Source organism: Chrysemys picta, chromosome 1 (genome assembly GCF_011386835.1).
Source record: "Chrysemys picta bellii isolate R12L10 chromosome 1, ASM1138683v2, whole genome shotgun sequence".
In the NCBI taxonomy this organism is placed as follows: domain Eukaryota; kingdom Metazoa; phylum Chordata; order Testudines; family Emydidae; genus Chrysemys; species Chrysemys picta.
The window spans coordinates 164,906,427-164,919,706 of NC_088791.1; the positions used below are offsets into that span (position 1 = coordinate 164,906,427).

Below are 13,280 nucleotides of genomic sequence, written 5' to 3' on the forward strand. Positions count from 1 at the left end.
CATTAGTAAATCTGTATCATTAGCTGCATATTGTAGAACATAAATCAGTAGCAATACTCATATATTTCTACTCCCTGTGAATTGCAGAACAGTCTTAATCTCCTCTTTTCACATGTGACATTTCATGTTAAGTTCAGTCTACATGGCACAAGACTGTTTGAGCTCCAAGAGTATCCAGGATTCTTAGCAGTTTAGATTCCTTCCTCAGAAATGTTTGTCTTCAGTATTTCATTCATAGGCTAACTTTTCTAATCAATGTACAGTATGTTAAAAAGCAATTTTTATCTTAGGGTATGCATGACTAGCCTTTGACTTCTGAGAATAGAAATAGAATGAATTTGGTGATCTTATCTCACGCCCCTGAGACTGCATCGTTTTTAATCAGAAGCACAAATAATATGACATAGTAACTCAGTCGCTAACCTTTGGTCAGCGAAAGCCTGGGGGATTGAGAGAGCATGAAGGTTAAATCATCGCTTATCTTTGAAGCGGTGGCTCTTCTCTTGGGGCTGAGGTCATTGTCAGGGCCGTATGGAAGACTGTATGGTTAACTTCAGTGGGTCCGATTGGTGGGCAAATAGAAGGCTTCATTATATTCTGCTGCTGCTTATACTTTAATGTATGGAGCCACAATTCATCTAAATAAATAAAACAATGAAACCGTTGTCTGATTTCTTCTTCTTTTTCACATACAGGCACAAACACAGAGAACAGAGTCAACCACGCTCACACTTGTAGATACATGTTCCCAGTAGGGTATCATTTATGTTTAGTGCTGCAGTTTGGTGAAAAAAATCTTTCGTGCGTAGTTGTTTTCAGTTTTTGAGCTTGTCACAGTAGGTGATCAGTGTCTCACTGAGAGCAGTGAAAGTTTAACTTCATTTTTTTGCCATGAGACCTAGAGACTGGGTAATTTGAATATATGAATTCAAAAACTGCAGATGCCATGCAACTATATCAAGGCTAGCTATGGTAAAAAAGTAAAGCCGAAGTCAATAAAGTCTAAATTATCTGCAATTTTAAAATATTTCTATAATGAGGACTTCTCAGATCTAATTGTAAGAATTCCTGGTACCATATTTTGTCCCCAAACTAAAGCAGCAGCAGTGATGATAAAGGTAATTAACCCTTTTTAGATATTCAAAGCACTTCACAAGCCCTACAATACCCCTGGGATATAGAAATGTAAATATTATTACTTTCAGATGGGGAGGATGTTGTCCATTTCAAAGCTAGAATTATAAGTCCGGAGTTCCTGTACTTATGCAGATATCTTCCTGTCTCGTACGTAGGTAATAAAAGCACACACACAAAATGTGGTATTCAGATCTGTGGCTTTGATCCAGGGCTTTTCTAAAATATATGAGGCTAGCCTAATTTTAGTCTTCTGTGTGACCCACTCCCTCTGTAGATGTTTGAGCCAGAAGAACCTGGCCTTACTGTTTGGGGTCTGAATAGGACACAAAACTGGAACTGGCCTGTCCACCAGATAGGGTACAGATGACGCACAGAATGGAGGCAATGTCCTGAGAAGAACTGCTCTTGCAAGATTTCTGATGTTATGAGTCACCATTTTGTGGTAAAAATTAATGATGTGTTTGGTAACATTGGATCCTAGATTACACCTAATTGAGACCTGAAAACTGCCTCTTCACCCTATTGTTATGGATGACTGTTGCTTTCTTACATACAAAACTATATTTGCCTCATACTCTCCTCTTTTTGCACAGCTCTGTGTGTATAACTCATTACACAATGAAATGAGAATGTCATCTCACCAAGTGGTGGATTTTCAGTCTGCTTTATGAGAGAAGCTTGAAAGTTGAAGAAGGTCTTCGTTTGGGTTAGGGAGTCCTTGTTGAAATCCTGGCTAAGACAGTTTTGCTTACATTTCAGAAATTAGGATATTAAACTGAGCATGAGTTGCTCTTATATGCATAATGCAGAATATTAAAAGCAGTCATTGAGTGGCATTTTAGGGTAATGAGAGGTGTGATGGGGCAGTCTGCACTTCCAGGGCAGTAGTGGCTAGTGGTCAGCCTGCCCTGTCATGTGGCATGGCCCTTCAAGGGTTGGAAAGTTCCAGCCGACAGCTATGTCTCTAAGAGCCTACAGAGGAGAAGGATAGTGAGGAAGCAGCCCCAGGAATGAGTGGTACTTGGGAGGAAATCCCATCACTATTTTTAAGGGCCCAGAACCAGAAGCCTTTCAGGGAGAGCAGGGCAAGGTTCCCTTCTCCCCTAACTAATTGGGATGAACTGGGAGAAGGGGAACAGCATAAAGGCTGCCTCCTCCCTGATGGTAGGGCAGACACCAGGAAATATGAGTAGGAGAAGGGTGGCTTGCTGAGCACCCACAAGCCTGGTGGCTAAAGAGAAGCGGCCAGCTGAGGGAGAAGCTGGCAAAGGGCTACAATTAGTTAACCCAAAACTCAGCTCCAGAGAAGAAAGCTGAGGGCTCCTACTTAAGAAGGACAAGTGAGTCTGATTCACAGACCTCAGCTCCAGAGAGGAGAGCTCGGGAAGGAGTTGCTTAAGGTGAGACTGCAGGACTAATTAATACTGCCCAGTTCTGAAGAGGAGAGCTGGGGACTACTGCTTAAGGGAGGCTGGAAAAGAAGTAATTGTGAAGAGTCCTAGAAAGAGAGACTGTTTCCAGGTGAGGAAAGAAGAGTATCTTGCAGAACGAGCTAGGGAATGCTAGCTGGACTGAGCCTGAGATGACAAATGCCCCTGAATGTATCTGAGTAAGGTCGTACTTATGCTTATTACTGTTGTTAATCATCAAAACCTTTGCAAAGGGGGTGCTCTTTGATTAAAAAAAAAAGTTTGTCTGGACTTGTTTATAAGCTGAATGAAGGGAAACTGTGGCAGGGCTCACTTGTGGCTTCATGCCTGACTGAAATTGCATGTACAGGGGTGATTTCCAGACCATTACAAAAGGTTAAGGGCAATGTGGCTAGCAGTCCGATTGATAAAACACCTGGAGACTAGCCCCAAGCTTCCTAGACTCCATTGTTCTTTTTTTTTTCTGTCTAAATAAAAAAAAGTTCCTCTTCCCAAAATGTGAAAAATTGTGGTTTGACATTTATGTGCAAGAAAAACATATTTTGCAGTTGAAATGACTGGAAATTTACATGTACAGAATTAACTTTGTCAAATTGCTTAAGCCATGGTGGGGAAAATAATTTTCATAGCATTACAGTGAGAATATAATTGTCATTGCCCCTTTGACCCAACATTTGACAAATTAATAATGGGCCTTTATAGAAGGATATTTACTTATGCAGCCTTATGCATACTGACTCAGCTTTGCTTTCAAAGTGTGGTTATTTTTCAAAACCATAAGAGGTGCCTGGATTTTAAAATGTGAAGCGAGTGGAATAAGGAAAATAAATAAACTTTAATATTTTTACTAGTCGTCTTAGTACGACTTTTGTAGCACCAGCCAAACACCTCCGAGTGATCCACAAGCATTACTGATTAGATGTCACTATAAGCTTTTGAGGTAGGTAACTAGTAGTGTCACCAATTTACAGAGGAGGAAACTGAGGCATGGCATTAAATACCTTGTCAAGGGTTGCATGTCAAGTCAGTGGCTCAGTGAGTAGTCAGACTCAAATCTTCTTTCCTTCAGCATCTTAAGATTTAAACACAAGACCATACTTCCTTTCTGTTTACATTGGTCACTGTTTTTCCGCTATGAATGTAGTTTCTATTTATTTATTTTTACTGCTTTTGTGTTTGTCATCACACAGGTCCACAGAGTGTTGTTCATGCTTTTGGAAATCTCTTTCACCTACATTATGTGAATTTTTTTTTAAATCAATTATTGGCCACTATGAAGCCTGATAGGTTTCAGAGTAGCAGCCGTGTTAGTCTGTATCCGCAAAAAGAACAGGAGTACTTGTGGCACCTTAGAGACTAACAAATTTATTAGAGCATAAGCTTTCGTGGACTACAGCCCACTTCTTTGGATGCACTCTGTATGCATCCAAAGAAGTGGGCTGTAGTCCACGAAAGCTTATGCTCTAATAAATTTGTTAGTCTCTAAGGTGCCACAAGTACTCCTGTTCTTTTTATGAAGCCTGAATGGCCTGTAGAGATACAAACACTGTTTTCCATGAGTGAGATGTGTTTGTTGCAGAAAAGAGCATTTCATTCATAGTGGTTACCATAAAAAAGTCAGCATTTATCTCCCTATTGTAATGGAATATAACAAGGTGACAGGATTCCGTGGTTGAGCCATCTTGTTAGCAGATGAAATGTTATTTGATTCCTGCTAACTCATTGTGGCAGATATGATTAGGTTAACTACAAATCTGATATTAGGGAAGTGGTAATGGCCCCCAATGGATGGGGAAGTAAAAATACTTTGTTCTTATGTAGCACTTGTAATCTGCAGATCTGAATGTACTTTACAAAGGAGAAAAGATATCATTTCCATCAGTTTTTCAAATGCAGTCATTCGTATATGAAGTTTAGAACTAATCAAGCTTTTTTCATTTCTAGATGAGTTTTCCATGCAGGTCATGCTGGCAAGGAGTGGGAGAGCATTTCGATGAATCCTAGATGTTACAGATGGAAAAGAGCCATTGGGACACCTACTTCATTGCCTGGCAGTGGAGAATTGTTCCCTACCGTTTATTCTAAAATGCTTTGGGAGTAGTTTGAATATTACAAACATAGCACCCCATTCCTGCAATTGAGTCAGAATCCAAGGGACTCCATGTGGGAGCAGGGACCCAACTCCTGGAGTAAATTGTAGGATCAGGCCATAGTTTGAATATTCCAAGTAATGGGGTTACACCAGTTCCATTGAAAGACAGGTCACAGAGCTGTAAATCTCAGTAACAGGAAACTTTTATTGATGTTCCTCCTAAATTTTCTTTTGCTTACTATCATGAGTTTGCTTCTCATTTTGCCATCCTCAATGATTCCTCTTTAAAACAAACAAAAGGAAGTTTTTTTTCCACACAACGCACAGTCAACCTGTGGAACTCCTTGCCAGAGGATGTTGTGAAAGCCAAGATTATAACAGGGTTCAAAAAAGAACTAGATAAATTCATGGAGGATAGGTCCATCAATGGTTATTAGCAGAATGGATAGGGATGGTGTCCCTAGCCTCTGTTTATCAGAAGCTGGGAATGGGCGATGGGGGATGGATCACTTGGTGATTACCTATTCTGTTCATTTCCTCTGGGGAACCTGGTATTGACCACTGTCTGAAGACAGGATACTGGGCTAGATGGACCTTCGGTCTGACTGAGTATGGCCGTTCTTATGTTCTGTTATAGCCATGGTGCATACTGGCAGAAGGCTTTGATGGGTTTATAGCTGCTGGCATGAAGATGCCTAGCTTTCCCATTCATTTTCCATTGACAAAACGAGCAAATATTGTTTAGATTTTTTTTAAATATGAAAGTTATTTAAAACTTAGCTTCTCATCCTGTTTTGAGTTCAATCGTCAAATAAGTACAAGTCAAATTTTCCTTTGAGAAGTATTTTATACATATTTGTGTTACATGTCCTAATAGTACTGCCAATTATATTTATTAGCTTTAAATATTAAACACCTGGCAGAATTCCATTGTACATAAATAAGACATTCGAGACCTGGAAGAATGCCATTTCTAATTCAGCCAGCTGGTGCTTTTTACAGTTTCATTCAGCACAGAACTACTGAATTTCACTGTACATTCAGTGTCGTGTTAAATGACAATAGGAGTACATGTAGTGAATTGGGATTTCTATAGGAAATTCCATTGTGTAGTAATATATTGTTTCGAAAGACAGAGTGTACCAAGGAAATGATATATTATGCACCTGCTTGTGCAGTTTGATGTAAACACGTTTTTGTGCTGGCAAAAGTAAAGCCAAAAACTGCAAAGATTTTCCCAATTTGATTTTCATAATGCTTCAATGTTGCAAATATTTTTCCCTTTTATTATTATGGTGGCCTTTTTCTTTTCAAATATTCTCTCCATACTTGCTTGCTTGCTTTCTTAGCTGTACTTGGTACATACAAGGATACACTTATATTTTTTTAGGTCCGTAAACTGGTATGATCATCTCTTTAATGTAAATGTAGGCAGTGGCAGATTAGCCATTGGGCCAATGGGGCCCATGCTCAGGGGCCCCGGCCAATTGGGGGGCCCTGGAAAAATGGGCATCCCTGCAACCTGACCTGCTCTACCCACCTGATGCTCCTGCTGCTCCCCGACCCCGCTCCCCAGCAGGTACACCAGGTGGGCAGAGCAGGACAAGCCCCATGCCCCGACCCCATTTCCCCAGCATGAGCACTGGGGGGAAAGGGAGGGGTTAGGGAGGATTGCAGGCAGAAGGGATAGGCAGGGGCCCCCACTTGCTCTGGCCCAGGAGCCCCACAAAACCCTAATCTGCCCCTGCTGCCCCTGATTATGTAGGAATATATTTTGACTATGCCAGTTTGCTAAAACTGGGACAAATTAAGCCACAGACTTTACCTTTGCAAGTTATGCTGTGTGGAAATTAACCATGATATAAGTTATTTATTCTGAGCTACAGGTTAGGACACAAAAGTGAAATAACAATTTGCCCCTGTAAGGCACTTCTGATGCCAAGATTTGCCTGATTTTACAGATGGAGAAGCTGAGGTACAGATGGGTTATTTGACTTGGCCAAAGATACCTATAAAGCAAATGATAGTCAGGATTAGAACTGATTCCCAGACTCTAACCTGTATACAATAGTTATTTTTTAATCATTCCACAGTAGGTTGCCATCTCATAAAATAAGTAGGGTTTAGCTAGGTCAGGACTTGTTTGGCTGTCTTTTTGCAGAAAGTTGTATTAGTGAATCATCAGATAATTAAAAGGAAAAGCACTGAGCTAGATTTTAATAATAATAATAATTAATAATAATAAGTATTGATCAAGAGCCCAGCATATGCTACGAGTGCTACAGATGGAAGTGCCATCTTTCACATGAAGTGGAAAACCCAAGGACCCAGTGGAATTTTTCATCAGACTTAGAATTGTTCTGCTCAATGCCTTGGCAAGTTCCAACTTGGATAAAATTCTGTTCACCGAAGTACCCATTATGCTAAACAGCTGCTGGATTCTACTCCTTAAGTAGCTCCATTTTATGGGGTAGTGAAGTGTCCTGTATCTGGTTTGTAAAGCTCCTTGGGATGAAAGGTGCTGTTTTTACATACCATGCTAACCATAAGGGACGACAGCCAAGGGTATTATTGTGATAGAACACATAAAAAATTAATATATTTTAAAATAATAGTCTCTTGTTAAAAAAAATTGAAATCTGTTTCTCAAGAAGTACAGTTAAAAGGAAAGAACCTTAAATATTGTTTTGTTTGCCTAAATTCTGAACTGGGCATCTAAATGGTGTATTTGGAAATCTTGTTAAGTCCCCTATATTGGAAAGTTAAGTGTCCAGACAGTTTTCTTGGTGGAGCTGTATTTATTTGTTCATGATTTAGTGAATGTTGCTTTCAGGAGTGTAAAAGGCAAATATCTTGAGATGGGAACAGATGGACTATTAAGTATCTAGTCATTGAACTGGAGAGATTCAAAAATAGTGATAACTAAAGCATATGAAGATAAGTAAAAGATTCTTTACGTTGGTCTAATATCACCATCTTTCTCTTTCGTATGCATGCATGTATGTATATAACCTATGTATGTGTGTTTATATAATGTGTGTACTTTTTGGAAGCTGGAAGGAGGGGTTCCCTTATTTTTTATCCTTCCCAATTTGGGTAATTTCACATTCCCTTAAGCTAAAAGTGAAAGAAACAGACTGTTCAACATCTCGGTCTATTTTTCCTCCAGTGTAGGAGGAGGATATTCAGAATTTAGGTTAATTTGTGTTAAATCCTTAATTGCTATGCTCTGTTTTAACTTGGTCTGTTTAATTGAAAATGGGTGTTTCAGTTGTTGTGGCAGTGCATTTTATTGGTATTCTATCAGTTATACTTTAGATAGAGCATTTTTATGGACTGTTATCAACATACTGCTATATACAGAAAGCAAACATCTATACGAGCACGTTCTGTTAAGACATAGGTAAAAATGGAATCGCTTTTTCTTCAGAAAAGCTTGCTGTCAGCATTTGTTTTTTCAGAAAACCCGCACCAAAATTGGAAGTAGTTCAGTTTACGTCCTGTCTTACCAGAATATAGAAAGCTTGAGGGAGGCAGTCTTGGATAGGGGTTTTCTGTTTTGGCCCATTTCTGTTTCCGATAAGTACTGGCAAATCTGGAGATGTTTGTTTGGTAAAAGCTAAATGTTGGTTGGGCTGTTGTTTTGCTAACTAAAACTAATACTTGGATATTTTGTATCTGTATCCTACTGTATTAGAATCCTCTCCCATGCCTCAGATAAAGTGTTTTACTTAGTCAAGGTCAAATGTATTTTTTTGAGTAGAATAAGAACATAATTCTGCTTTTAGAGTCACATGGAATTTCTTAATGCTTATCATTTTGCTTTCCTCCCTCCCCCCAAATCCTAGAAACTTCAATGGGATGCCTGTACAGAGAGGGAGAGCAGAGAACTGGAATCCAGGTCCACCATGTGGATCTGAGAACAGCATTCTGTGGTAACTAGTTTTGTGCTATTGTAGTATGTCTTTCTCTAAACTCTGTGGCAATGACTTCTCTATTCTGTTTAATTTTTTTGTTACGGTAATGCTATTTCATCTCCACTGTGTATCTAGTGAGTAAGAAAATGCAGTCTATTAAAAAAGGCTGTAGAAAAGCACATAAGGATCTGTATGGATTCGTGTATTTTGTCAGGGTGGTGATTCGTGTGTGTGTGTATATATTTTAATGGGAAAAGTACTGGAATGCATCTCCCTCCTTTTCTGGATGAAATAGTTTTTTTTGTTTGTTTGTTTGTTTTTTTCCCCAAGCTGGAGAAGGAAAACAGAAGATCCAGCCCTGCTAAGTAATTTTCATTGGCTCTTGAACACCAACTACAGGGAAAATGAAAGAAAGAATAGTTCAACCTTCCAAATGTGGTAGTGTAGACCCTGGTCTCAGCTGATAGGTATTTATGAGACTCAGCCTCAGTGACTTTAGCAACATCATGAGGACAATGTTTATATATTGATGAGCTGATTTGGAATATTTTTCCATTATATTAGTCAGAAATAGGGTTTTCTTTAATCTCAGGTATTCACAAGTCTTGGTTCCAATCACTATTTTCTTAAACTTTTAGCCAATATATGAAAAGATTCCACTTTTTCATTTATGTTTGAATTCTTTTATGCCCCTGTCACACTGTCTGGAGTGGTTCACAACCATGAGTATCAACCTCAGGGCAGACTGTCAAAAACCAGGGCAGACACCGAAAACTGGTTGTGCATTCTATAATTAGATTTCACCAGCCCAATAACAAATGTGAACTCCTGAAGCACTATAACAGTCTTACCATGGAGTCACAGATAGTCCGCTTGGGCATTTCATTCTATCTTGCCACCCAGGCAAGCTGGACTAAGTGACAGCTGGTTGCTATACACTAAAGATCACAAAAGATTCACGTTGCTCCCAGTCCCAAGAGACCAGTCACTTACCCCAGGTCAGTTTATACCTCCAATATCATACTAAAGATGTAGCCAATCCTATAGTAAACTAATTAAGGATTCATTAACTAGGAAAATAAATGAGTTATTTACAGGATGAAGCAGGCAGCATATACACACAATTGAATTACAGTCTGTGGTTCTGAAAGTGACAGAGTTGTAGTAATCTGTCAGTTCTGAATGTCTTTTAGGGCTAACCCAGATTGACCCTGGGGATCTCTGCTTTGGTTTCATAGCTCCAGCCCTGTGAGAGTCCAAATAGCAAAAAGAGAGAGAGATCCAGTTTTTCCTTGTGAGGGATTTTTATCCCCTGCACCCCAGAGTCCAAAGTGATGGGATGTGTTGATGCATAGGTCTCCAGGAGGGAGTTAGGAATGCAGTCAACAGGGCCTCTGTCCTTTGGTGCTACACAATATCTTATTTGCCTTCAATGGGCCATCTTGTATGCAGGAGGGGCACTTTACCTTGATTAATGCTGCTTTTCCTGTTTTGGGGGGTGTCATAACTATAAAAGGTAACAACTCTCCTGTGTACAATACTATAAAATCCCTCCTGGCCAGAGACACCAAAATCCTTTTACCTGTAAAGGGTTAAAAAGCTCAGGTAACCTGGCTGACACCTGACCCAAAGGACCAATAAAGGGACAAGATACTTTCAAATCTTGGGGGTGGAGGGAGGCTTTTGTTTGTGCTCTTTGTTTTGGTGGTGTTTGCTCTTGGGACTAAGAGGGACCGGACATCAATCCAGGTTCTCCAAATCTTTCTGTACAAGTCTCTCATATTTCAAACTTGTAAGTAATAGCCAGGCAAGGCGTATTAGTTTCTTTGTTTTTCTCAACTTGTGAATGTTCCTTTGCTAGAGGGAGGTTTATCCCTGTGTTGCTGTAACTTTGAAACTAAAGCTAGAGGGGGTTCCTCTGGGCTCTTTGAATCTGATTACCCTGTAAAGTTATTTTCCATCCTGATTTTACAGAGATGATTTTTACCTTTTCTTTTTAATAAAATCCTTCTTTTAAGAACCTGACTGACTTTTCCATTGTCCAAAGACCCAGGGGTTTGGGACTTTGATCACTTTGTAACCAATTGGTTAGGATATTATTCTCAAGCCTCCCCAGGAAAGGGGGTGTAAGGGCTTGGGGGGATATTTTGGGGGAAGAGGAACTCCAACTGGTCCTTTCCCTGTTTCTTGTTAAATCACTTGGTGGTGGCAGAGTACCAGGTTTTAACCTAAGCTGGTAGAAATAAGCTTAGGGGGCTTTCATGCGGGTCCCCACATCTGTACCCTAGAGTTCAGATTGGGGAAGGAACCCTGACGGGGGGGTTACACAATTACAGAGGTTTACAATGCAAACACTCAATATAACTTTATACCATGAGCCACAGAGGTAAATATATGTGGGATCAATACCTGCAGCTTCCTAACAAGCATTTCATAAACACTATACATATTCTTATTAACTTAACATTTTAATATCTATTCTGACAACGCTAACACACACATAAGCAAGACTGGTTTCCAGCTATTCATTTGTAAGTGTTCAGTGTGGCCTGGGGCCTTGGCATGAGCTGGCACCTGGTCTGCCAGCATCACAGCCTCGTCTCACACTATATCACAGTGTGTACACTGGAGGAGTTCTGGACTCTCTTTGCAACTTACATGTTACTTTTTGGGCCCCCCTACAAAATCCTCCATTGCCATTCTCCAAGGCTTTCTACATGTAATGTTTTGGCATTCACACAATCACTGAGCCATATTTATCTTATCATTTCTTTCTCTTGTTCTGTTCTGCATGTTGTGAAGCTGAATGATGAAACGAGAGAAAAGATACAGGAAATGTGGTGTCATGATATTTTCAGTACTGATCAGTATTTGCCGAAGTTTAGCACTACAGTATAAAACATTAACTAGAAAACTATCATCTTAAAAACAAAAAGGCGCCTAATCATTCCTTTTTATCTTGAATGTTTGCAATGCTCTTTCCAAAAATGCTATTAAAAAACCATACAAATCATTTAAAGTATTTAACAGACTGGAAAGCAGAAATTAAATAGAAGTATTAGTGTATTTCCCATATCATATGGAGACAGCAGTTTAGGGCCTGATCCTCCAAAACCATAACTCACAAACATTGTCTTGCTCACAAGGGTGGTCCAGTTGAAATTAACCAGACTGCTGTACTTGAATGAGTGCTGAATATTTGTGAGCATAAGGTTTTGGGGATTGGTGCCTTATGTTGCAATGATATACAGTAGATAAGATATTTAATACCACCAATTATATTTTTAGCTAATTAAGGAGAGAAAAGGCAGAAAATTACTTGAAATAATTTGATAGTGTCATAAAATTTTAACTTAAAAAAAAAAGAAGGACTTTTCTTCTGATGCCTCTAATGATCATTGTTTGGCGAGTAGGAGGTTTGTCTGTTTATTTTCCTGTCTTTGATTTGGAAGCCTCATAGCAGAAAGAGGTCTCTTCCAGAGGTCTCTTCATGTTACTATTAAAGTTAATGGCACAGCTCCTTTGGGGAGTAATATTAAGGGCCTTAGGTTAGTTTCAGGTTTACACCAAATGGTATAAGGGTTTATGTGAGATTTGATGATTAATAGATAACTGGCAAAGGGCTCACTATAGCTCTAATGGTTATGTAATGCTCAGCTTTCACTCTACCAAATAATTTGTTTACTCTTGCAATTTGGGGAGGATCTCAATAGAATCAAGCTTGGTTAAGAAAACACTGGTTGACTGAATTTCTTTATACTCAAAAAGCAGTGAAGTTCAGTGGACTCACTATCGATTAGTGACACAAATTAATTTCTATGAACTACTTGTTGAGGGTATAAAATAGAACTGGTAAAAAAAATTGCCATTCAAACAGTTTTTGATGGAATATTGTTTTTTGACTAAACAAATTTTTTCACACAAAATCTGCTTTCTGCTGATAATTTTGAGTGTTCTGGTCCAACTTTATGGTTGAAATCCAGTCTTCGTTTTCTTGACAAAGAATCAAAATTTTCTACCAAGAATTATACCCATTTTCCAACCAGGTCTAATATAATGCACATTATTATGAATTACTGTGCTTGTGGTCCATTATTGGTGACAGGCAATCTCTATCTCTAGGAACTGAATTACGCCAAGGATGCTCAGGACTTCTGAACATTAGACCACTTAGATGCTGAAATGTGGTCATAGATACCGAACTTTAGACGCTTAAGTTTAAAATGTTAGCCAGAACTGGGATTATACAGTAATTTTAAATTGGAAAAAAAAAATTACATAACCCACCCATTGCCTACACTAATCCTGTAGTATGTAGGCCCCGAAGCTGAACTGTATTAATACGTTCCCTTCTTTTTTGTTTACTTTTTGTTAGTGCAATTGCTTGGCAACCAAGCAAAGAATGATATTATCAGTCCTTTTGTATTCAGTTAGTAAAATGTTAATGTTCACATACAGACGATCTGAAATCTGAGATTCCCACTGCAGTGATTATATAGTTTAGAAGAGAAATTCATTGAATAAATAGCAGAAGGTTGAAAAAATAGTATAAAAATGTGTATATATCCGTCTCCCAGACATATGTACTAAAGATGTGTTTCCTTCTTTGCTGCAGAATTTTACTGAGTACCATGGAGAAAACCACTAGACTGAGAGTTATGACAATTTTGAACATTATCAAATTCTGTTGCCTCTGTTCTGGTG

At 39.0% G+C, this 13,280-nt stretch overlaps 1 protein-coding gene across 22 annotated transcripts in view; it reads left to right on the forward strand.

Annotated features, from left to right (window-relative positions):
- Positions 1-13,280, forward strand: part of EPHA3 (EPH receptor A3) — a 469,948-nt gene that overhangs the window by 232,298 nt on the left and 224,370 nt on the right. For 2 of the 22 annotated variants that reach the window (XM_065588993.1, XM_065589012.1), the window contains one exon: positions 8,508-8,594. The exons of the other annotated variants lie outside the window; for them this stretch is intronic. The gene's annotated coding sequence lies outside the window, so the exon portion shown is untranslated. The remainder of the gene's footprint in view (positions 1-8,507; positions 8,595-13,280) is intronic. 22 annotated transcript variants of the gene reach the window in all.